Raw genomic sequence first — 10,565 nt, 5'->3', positions numbered from 1 at the left:
CACTATATATATATACTGTATATATATATATATATATATATATATATATATATATATATATATATATATATATATACAGTATATATCCATAGCATCGAAGGTTCCTAAGAGCAGGGTGCTCTTCATAATCCTTAAATAAGACAGGTTTGAAACAACCATGACTCTTGCTAGACATATCTACCCAGCCAAACTAATCAATCTAGGGATAAATGCCTTGATAACAGAGGTGACCAATAACCTGATGGCCACTCTAACTGACTGAGATCCAGAGAACTTGTGTGCAGATGGGAGGACAACCATCACTGCCACCCTCCACTGGCACAGTGGCCGGACGACACCATGAAAGTCCACTTGGAGTTTGCACAAAAAGCACCTGAAGGACTCTCAGAGTATAAGGAATAAGATTCTTTGGTTTGACTGTCAGGCCTCAGTTTTAAGTGTTATTTTGGGTGGAAAGTAGACACTGCTCTTTACTGGTGGATTACCATTCCAGTTGTGAACATGGTGGTGGCAGCATCATGCTGTGGGTTTGTTTTTCAGCAGCAGGTCCCTCGACTAGTTGAGGCAAAGAACAGAGATATCCTTAATGAAAACCAATTCCACAACACTGTGGAGCTTGGACTGCGCTGAAGGGTTAGCATGTCAGCAGGACAATGACTTTCTGAACTTTACTTTTGGATGGCACTGCTTATGCCATGAATGTCAATAACAAGTGAAACAACTGATCACTGCTGATAAATCAAATCAGTTTAGAAATTGGTGTCAATCCTTCTCAGTTTTAGTAAAGATAGTTGTCGATTAAGTTCAAATGAAGGGCTGTGTGTATTTAATCTGAAGCCCAGTATTTGCCTATTAGGGTTGCATACAGCTGGAACTTATCCAACAAGAAAGGATCAAGTTTGGATGGAAAGCTAAAGCAGAGTGGGTGACCCTCATGCAAATGCCAGCACTACACCATACTGGACCGACCTGGAGTCATTAAGTAAGAAAAAACGCACACCTCAGGGGTGTGGAGGAGATGAGGAAACCAGGGAGAAGATGGATACTCCACACTGAGCTGTAATTTGAACATCCAGTCTAAGATGGTGAACACTGCACCACTTGGAACTTGATGTACTGCTGAGAATTTCGTACAGAGGTTTATTAGCTATCAGTTGGAGCAAAATGGCCGATGTTAAACTAACACTTGATATACAGAACATTAGAATACAGGCCTACGCTTTCTATATATCCATACATGTATGTGAGAGTTTTACTGGGTGGGTAGGTAAATATGTCCGGCCTCTCTGTGTTAATATGTTCAACATGCTAGTTTAACTACGCACTACGTCATGCACCATGCCTCGATATATGTATTTCTGTAGAATGAGGCCTGTAGGTGCAGATACATTGGACATGTCCTTTAACTGAAGTGAATGTAATTGCAGAAAAGTGAATTTTCAATAAATCATCAGCAGCTCATAACAGTCAGTCAAAGGTAGTCATATCACAACAATAAATTATGGAAGAAGCCATCATTTATCCAAAATATCACCTCCACTATTTCTCTGCATGAAATAAGCATTTCTTTGTGAGTATTTATTTGTAAATCCATCACATTTTCTATTTATATTTATATAATCTTAGACATATGTTGCCAGGCATTCAGTTGCTTACTTTTTACACCAGTCATTATCATTTTCACAATTCTATTTACTGTAGTTTGAGTATAATACATAGTGTGATTGTTTTGGTGGGTGGCTTTGTTTAAGAGGTTAAGTAGTGTTCTTTCATTCAAAAGGAAAGTAGTAGAAAAGTTGGACAAAGTTTTTACTCAGAACTTACTATATGTCAAGGAATAATTGGGTTAAAATCTGCAATAAAAGCTAGCAGGGTCTTAGAGAAAATGTACCATCATCAAAATAGGATACCCATGGGGCAGCACACAGAAGGAGGTTCATATTTCCTGTCCTGGGTAAGTTTTTGGACATTAGTTAATGCCTCTGCAATAAATATGTCATGAACAAAGAGTCCCAAAGCACTCAAATTCCAAAAGCACTTCCAAAAATGACCACTAGAGGGGGAAATCCCATCAAAACTCCGACTTCAGACTTGGCCAACTGTTCACCAAACAATCTGAAGCATACAGTCAAAAGAACAATGGATAGGGTTGGGGACAAGAGTCTGAAAGGCTCTATATATTAGACTGTGTCACACACGTGCACTTAGGGGGCAGCCAAAGGGTCCAAATGAGAGTGAAATATCAAGAGATAAGGGGTTGGAACAGAGCACCTCATGATGATGTCACTCCTGGCCCTTCTTTGATGACATCACTTCCGGTTAATCTCTGAAGATGTCATTTCCGTTGATGTCACTTCCAGTTCCTTTTCGTTCCACACTTCCTTCCTGCCGCCGTTCCATAAAAGACCTGTGCAAATTCTCTACAATGTTGAATGTACTTTGCAAGTTTGACCAGTGAATCAGTCTTTATTAACTACTTTGTCCACCAGACATTATATGGGAAATTTACCCAACTCTTTTTTTTTGTTGTTTGTCTGTGTTTATTCTTCACAATGGATAGAAAGATGTGAAAGGCACTACATATTAAATAGATGAAAGGCACTATAGATAGATAGATAGACAGACATGAAAGGCACTATATAATAGATAGATAGATAGATAGATAGATAGATAGATAGATAGATAGATAGATAGATAGATAGATAGATAGATAGACATGAGAATGCCTTTCAGGCGTAATTGTAACTTTATGGTTGATGCTGTCACAGGCACGTCGCAGGTACTGTAAGCTGTAAATTGTTTATATTTCATTGCAATGAAAAGGTGGGCAACCACTTTTTCACAGGAGTGAGCAGAAGAAATATATATATGTGTGTGTGTGTATTTTTTTACTTTTTACCCCCTGCCTCTAAATGTGTGTTTATTTAAAGAGTCGAAAGTGCTGCTTCAGAGGCTAATAAGACAGGTCCGCCAGAGAGTTTCGAACATATTGTTTGTAGCTTGTCTTAGCTCGGAGATAATTGGTGTCAACTTTTTCTCTATTAGACAACGGCAGACATGCTGCTCAATTAGCAACTAGTTGATCTGACAGCCCAATCAGGGGATCAGGTTCCAGTGACAGGCGTACAGTACAGATTCATTGAGAATGAAGTGCCGGGATGGAGGGATCTTCCAGCTAAGCAGTAGCTGTCACCGGGCTTGTCTCATTGTGCGACTGTGCATAATTGAATAGCTCTCACCTGCTTCCTTGAGATCTTTGAACTGCAATGAGCACGATACACTGTTATGTGACAGTAGGTGTTAATTTTTTAATTAGGTAAGCATATATTTTCCTTTTAATAAGGCATCCACAGGGAGATAACATTTGGCAGCGCATATTTATTATGGTAAATAGAACTTGTAAGCTAATACAAAGGTGGATGTACTGTACATGATGTAAATGAAGTCACAGGATTTTGAAAAATTTACAGATAAATGTTCTCTATGTCGCTTTTAATGAGCAGATGCTGCACACGCAGCTCTCCAAGTGTTTGTCTTGGTCAGGGGGCTTTATTCTAGTAGGCGTTGGCTAAGGGGGGTGTGCACACATATCCGTACATTAATTTCTTCCTTTTGTAAAATGCAGACATTCTGTATTTTTGATATATTTGTTTATCCTTATTTTTATGGTTTGGATTAAAGATTGCTGTATTAACAGAGGGGCAAATTCTCCAGATCATAAGAGTGGTAATTTCAAGTTCTTCATGAAAGCTCACCACATTTCTAAACCCTCCAGATATCAAAACCCTGCGCCGTTCCTGAACCTCTACAATGTAAAAGATAAAAGTTAAATAAATAAATCAACCAAAAAACTCTTTTTCTGTAATGAGCTTTGTGGTAATATAGGACATGAAAGTCTCTTGACTCCTTTCACTTTGCTGTCTGATCATTCTGTACAGATTAGGTTGGCATAGTGGCTCAGTACTTTGTGCAGATGCCTCACAGCTTCATAGTCCTTGCTTCTGCTCGGGTTTGAATCACTCTCTGCTTCTCGCCTGTACTTTCTTTCTTTCTCTGTGTAGATTTTTCCCCCCTCATAGTTCTTTAATATCCCAAAGAGTGCACTCACTCCAGAGCCACTTACTGCTTTGCACCCAAACTAGCCAGGATGAGCTCTAGCTTCTGCCAACATGGATTATGTTCTGAAAATGTAGAGATGAATGTTGCTGCCCAGCATTATGTGCTAAAATTGTCACTCTGAGAGGAGCTTTAAATTGATGTACTGCAGCCCGCTTTTGTATAAACGTATGCAATGAACTAAAGCACTAGCTGGTGTTGTGGTGTGAAATTTGGTATATAAGTTTATAAATATTTGTATGTCTTTATTTGTAACTTAGCCAAAGCAATGTAATATTCATTTTAAATTATTGATAGGAACAGAACTGAATTGATGGTTAAGAACCCGCCCCCCAATTCCCCTCCAATACCACAGTCTTTAAGACTGAGTCGCTGTAATTTTAAATTACAAACCAGTTTGGCAAGTGATTCTCTGCAGGACTCTCTCAATCATCCCCTCATGGATGCCAACTACCTAGCTGGTAAACTTCACCGTAACAAATGGTATTGGGGGCAGGTGTGAAAACCATTGTGTTGCACCAGAATTCCATTGGTCTAAAGTTGCCTGTTTGGTCAATCAGTCAGTCAGTCATTATCCAACCTGCTACATCCCAACACAGGGTCACGGGGGTCCGCTGGAGCCAATCCCAGCCAGCACAGGGCGCAAGGCAGGAACAAATCCCAGGCAGGGTGCCAGCCCACCGCAGTGCCTGTTTGGTTTCAAATCAAAAGGCATTAAGTACCATGACGCCCTATTGGCTGTATGGTTTGGACAGAGAGTCAATACATTTGCTTGCTTTACTCCTCCTTCTCTCTGTTACACCATCATCATGAAGGAGCATCTGACACACCACAAACTGACAAAAGACCGCACTGACACAAGCACAACTCGGCAGCCATACTGAGACAGGCATAAGGCCTGCTCTGAAGAAAGCTGACCAAAAATGATGACTCAACTAGAGACATTTTAAGTAACAAATAAGTTTGTGTGCCGCCCAAAATGACACATCAGCATTATCAGGTTGTATGGTTGTAAATGTTCACTTGTACTTTGCTTATTGTTATTATTTATGAATATTATCAATCATACATTATTTAAAGACCATCATTAACTTCTGCTTGTCATTTACTACACCTAATTGGCTGAGATTATAAATGCAGAAGGGAAGGTGGGGAGAAGTTATATGGTACAATACTTTATAAACAGTGGTAAGTTTGTGAGATTTGAAGCATTCTGACAAAGGCTACATATTAATAATACAAAAGGGCAAAAGAGAGTAATATAGACCTCTGCCAAGACAAAACAGCTGGCATTGCCCAAGTGAAAAAAGTGGAAATTGTAACACTACCAATCTGTATTGCCCTTAAAGTTATTCCTTTCAGTAGAGGGAGCTATCTTTTTTTGGAAGGCTCCTTTACTTATAACATTCTTGTTTTTTGCTTCTGGTGCTAATATACGGGGTCTTTTTCAGGTCCATCTTTAGATGTCCACGTAAACAACTTGATGACTTTGGGTTCAAACCAACCATTTTCAGTGACTGACCTTGTGGCTTGTTGGAAGATATGGCAGAGTTAATCTGAGCGGGAACTGTATGAGTTTAAAACTGTAAGGAAGATCTGATGGTATGACATCTTGTCTCTTGAGTGTTCCACAGAGTACTGATGCTGCAGTCACATGTAGATAAAGCTTCTTGATGGCCAATCTAGAGGAGGTATATGTCAAAACATCATGACGGAACATTCAATGTTCAGAGTCATATCGTGAAATGGAACACCTAATGGGCTCAAATTGTCCAAGAGCTTCACCGGGTATTAGTTCGCATCTCCACCGTCCTACAGGTTATCTCCTGCAACATTCTGTGGTTGATTTCATCCACTGCATTTGTTTGGTGCCGATATTACTGCTTTCTCTAAGCCTATGTGATTCGCTATTGTTATTGATCAAACATGGGAACACAACATTTTTCAATGCTTCTTTGGATGAATCGGTGATGTGCTTGAAGAGTTCAGAGGACATCTTTGTCAGAAGCTAACATTCAATAGGTTTAGAACATACTGAGTGAAACCTGAAGCAACCTTTAAGGGTGGAGTGTAAATGTAGTGTTCAGGACATGTTTCCGTAAGTAGAAGGTGTCACGCGCGTGAGGATAGGGGACAGCTTAAGGGCTCTGGTGACTGTAATTACCCACTGCTCCAGGGGTTTTGTTCTAATGCCTTTTGTCTTCTTCCCTCTGCAGAGCAGATGATTCACAGCTGTAACATCTCTGATATCATTACCAGTGTCCATTTACCTGGACCTGCCTCTTCCTGATTGGAATTTTGGCCATTTTGAAAACAGTTCACTATGGAACTTGCGTCTGAAAAGTCATTTTTGCAATTATTGCTCATTTTCTTGTTTTTGCTGCCTTTCAGTTATATAGGATCACCAGGGTGGTGTCCCAACTCTTTATCGTGGTCTGTCTGATCTCTTACAAAGGTTTTCAAGGAGACTGTCTGATCCTGTTCCATCATATCTGCAGGGAAAAACTCTTTGTATTGTAAAGCAGTTTAAAATTCAGTGGTTTTCATCTTTCAAACCAGAGCAAAGACTTATATATGGCTATCTCTTGAATACGGCACATGGCAGGACTCAGTTTTACCGGAGATAACCCCAGCAGCGGTCCTCTGTAATGTTATATAGATGATTCAAAGGTGATTCATTAAAATGGCTACAAATCATGACTTTGTATTGACATCAAATCTTAAAATTAGAACTGCCTCATTAAGAAGTGCATTTTAATAAATATCTACCAGCGAGGAAATGTAAAAGTTACTAATTATTTTTACTCACTCAAACATACTGTCCTCAGTTGTTCTCATCCTACCGTCTTCTGATCAACAGCGACACTGCATGAACTATAAAAAAGTAATTTTGTCTCTTAGCTGTATCATATAATTTGCTTTCTTTTCATTCCTTAGTATTTTTCTTACCGTGCACACACACAACACACCATAGAAAGCACGTAGTGTCGATTGGTATTGTGGAACTTAGAGACTATTTTTTCTTTTTAAATACCATCCTTGCTTTGACCACAAATAGTGTCATCTGTTCATTTCAGATTTATTATCATGTACACACAATACAATGAAATTCCTATCTCCACACTTGATCGACAAGCACCATGCTGCTACTGTCCTCATCCAGAATATAAATCACACCTCGTAGGTTTGGTAAAATATAAAATCATAACATGTAACAACAGGTAGTGATCAGCAAAACAGCTGAGTTTCCCTTGGCATAAAGTTTTAGATGCAGAACTGTTCTAAATAAAAGATATGGATGTTGTTTTGTCAAAAAAGTAGTTGTTCACCTCCTCCAGGATGAGAGAATGATTGCTGAACAGTTTTTCCTCATATCATGTGCAAATGCATGAAAAGAAAAAAGACAAACAGAGGCTGAACTTTGTAGAAGTGACCAGCACTAAGAAGATGCTATAAATCGTGGCCTTCATTTTTAATTTCTGTTAGACAAAAGTCAATGGTGTAGAGCTGTTTAACCCATTTTATGGTCATAGGTCAGTGGTTCTTAACCTGTGAGGCGGGCCCCTTAGGGGGGCGCGAAGTAACAAAAATGAGGGCGCGAAGATGTGGAAAAAAGTAAACAAGAATCAAAAATATGAAAAAACATCTGCTGAAACCAAAACAAATTAACTTAAACTACATTCTGATACTAGAACAATAAATATAGAGTTAGATAAATGTCGATAAAAGTTAAGTAGGTATAATAAAATATGCATCTACATTTCAAAAAAATGTTAGGGGGGGTGCGATTAAAACTGTTATGAAAACTCGGGTCGCAAATACATTTAGTATTTAATACAAATTTATTTAATTTATTTAATTTCATTTATTTAATTTATTTAATACAAATAGGTTGAGAAACGCCGCCATAGGTGACTCACCATTTCTAGGGTGGAAGTGTTGAAAAATCATCTTCTCTACTTGAGCGGTGGTGCAGAGTTGCTACATGGCTCTGTAGGGGCTGCTTAGATCCCTTATGCCAGTCAGAACCCTGTGGAGAGATTAAATATTTATTATAAAAGGCACTATATAAAGATTTTATGATGCTGTCAGTAAACTGTAAGAAAGGTCCGATGTTAATTTTTAATACAAAACCTCATCACATAAAGCCATTTCTTTAGTATTACCAGATGTGCAGTACTGCGGTGGGCTGGCGCCCTGCCCGGGGTTTGTTTCCTGCCTTTGCCCTGTGCTGGCTGGGATTGGTTCTGGCAGGCCCCAGTGACCCTGTAGTTAGGATATAGCAGGTTGGATAATAGATGAATGGATGGATAGATGTGCAGTACGTCCAGCTCAATCTGTAAAGCTTTTCAGCCTAGGATTCAGTATAAAAGGCACCAAAAAAAGACAGTATTGGGTATCTTTTTCTCATTCACTTATATTGTTTTATTATTTTACAGCACCCTGTCACAAAACACTTTTCATTTCAGGCTGTTTCCATGAACATGACAATGACTTTAGTTTACTCCACAGATCTCAATCTATCAGACCACCTATACAATGACCTGGAATTAGAGGTTTGCAGAATGATATATATGCAGGAACTGTGTGATGGTATTGTTATGAGGACGGTGTAATAATATGATAAAAAAAAATTGTACTTAGAAAGAAATAATACTTTAGAAGCCAATTGTTGTTTTTATTAGAAGTTAGAACTAGTATAGGAAAATCACAGGAACTGACTGGCCAGCTAGCCGGGGGGAATACGGGGGGCTTGGAGATTAACAGGCCGACAGATGGACGGGAAGACTGAAGGCTTTGCATTGATTTGGTTGAAGTGGTTTCACATGAGCTCAAAATATCAAAGCACAAAGACACTTTACATTTCTATGAACCCCTCCTACAGGAAGGAATGCTCCACTTCCTGATCCAGGAGAAAAGCTCTGTCTCGAATGGGGTCTGAACCTCATTGAGGTGAGTTGTTGGGAACTACACACTCCCACTTGTGTAAGAGGTGTGTCAAAGATCATTAAAATTGGATTAATGAGATCCATAAAGATGTGTTGGTCTTTCTCTCTCACTCTCTCAGAACACAGAACTATCAACATAATAAGACGGAGAGTCACCTGGTAGCCTACTTGGAGTTGCATTATTTAATCAACACTTAATGTACTTTGCTATTTTGGATATATAATGTACAATGTATAAATTCAAGTGTAACTCTCTCTGGCCTGTTCTGGCACTCTATCTGATTGCCTGGCATTAGAGATGTAAATGAAAGAGCGGAGTGTTAAACTACAGTAGCAGACAACCCTGAAAGTGTGATAAGAGTACGGGAACTGGCGTATTCTGTTATGGTCTATGTAATAAAAGGTATAAAGGAAAAGGAAGGCCTCCCTAGGACCCCACCATGACAAATGGTGCATGAATTCTCCTTTACTTTACTTGTCTCCACAATTATCAGTTATCAAGTCAGAAATGATTAAAACCCTAAAGTATGTTGTGTCCATGCCCAATTATGTTTTACATAATAATTCATGAATGTTGTTAGGCACTGTGTAATTTCATTTCCCTAAGAAAGGCACTATAAACATCTTTAAATATTGTGTTGTAAAGATGCCATTCATGGTTCTTCTAAGAACAGCTGAGTGCTCTTTTCCTTCTTTTTGACTGCAGTCTGTACAGCTTTAAAGACCTTGGTGTTAATTATTCATATGAAAAGCTACTTTTGTATATTAACAATGAACACAGTCCTTGCTTCTGCTTGTTTTGTTATTTATTGCTAAATATATTTCCATCCATTCAGCTGCAATCACACCCACTTATTCAGTGCAGGGTCATGGAGAGCCAGTTGCAATCCCGCAAGGTGGGAGCCAGACCTGGGCAAGGTGCCAGTCCAGTGCTGGGCACATTCACATGCACTGCCACTCACTCACTCAATCACAGTGGGCCAATTTGAAATTGCAAATTGATTGAACGTACTGTCTTTGTGTATGGTGGCTTGACAAAGTATTCAGAGTGTTTTAATTTCTGCACACTTTATTGGGATGTATAGATTTAGTTGTAAATATGCAAATTTGCCATTTTTGCCCATATCCTACATTCAATACCCTATAGTGACAAAATTAAAACATAATTTCAGAAAGGTTTACACAGTAACTAAAAATCAAAAATGAATATCACTCTTCTATACAAGTATTTAAACCCTTTGTCATGCCACTCCAAATTATGGTCAGATGCATGCTGTTTTACTTAATTCTCCTTATGATAGGTCTAGAACTTGACTGGAGTCCACTGGTGGACAATTAAATTGATAAGACATCATTTAGGAAGACACACATCAGTGTATGTGTGGTTCTGATAATTCACACAAAAAAAACAAGCTGTGATATCCAAGGAATTCTCTGTAGACCCCCGTGATCAAATTGTGGTGAGGTACGATCAGGACAAGGGGATCCAAACATTTGTAA

At 38.9% G+C, this 10,565-nt stretch overlaps 1 long non-coding RNA gene across 1 annotated transcript; it reads right to left on the bottom strand.

Annotated features, from left to right (window-relative positions):
- Window positions 1-6,925: 6,925 nt before the first annotated feature.
- On the bottom strand, window positions 6,926-8,323 carry LOC120542656. The gene is made up of 3 exons (XR_005636220.1): window positions 8,283-8,323; window positions 8,037-8,146; window positions 6,926-6,990 (listed from the first exon to the last, which is right to left on the bottom strand). It is a non-coding gene; the product is annotated as an uncharacterized LOC120542656 (long non-coding RNA).
- Between the last annotated feature and the right edge of the window lie 2,242 nt (window positions 8,324-10,565).

This window comes from Polypterus senegalus, chromosome 13 (genome assembly GCF_016835505.1).
Source record: "Polypterus senegalus isolate Bchr_013 chromosome 13, ASM1683550v1, whole genome shotgun sequence".
Lineage (NCBI taxonomy): Eukaryota > Metazoa > Chordata > Cladistia > Polypteriformes > Polypteridae > Polypterus > Polypterus senegalus.
The sequence above is the reverse complement of the archived record's forward strand: the minus strand, read 5'-3'. Positions and strand labels throughout refer to the sequence as shown.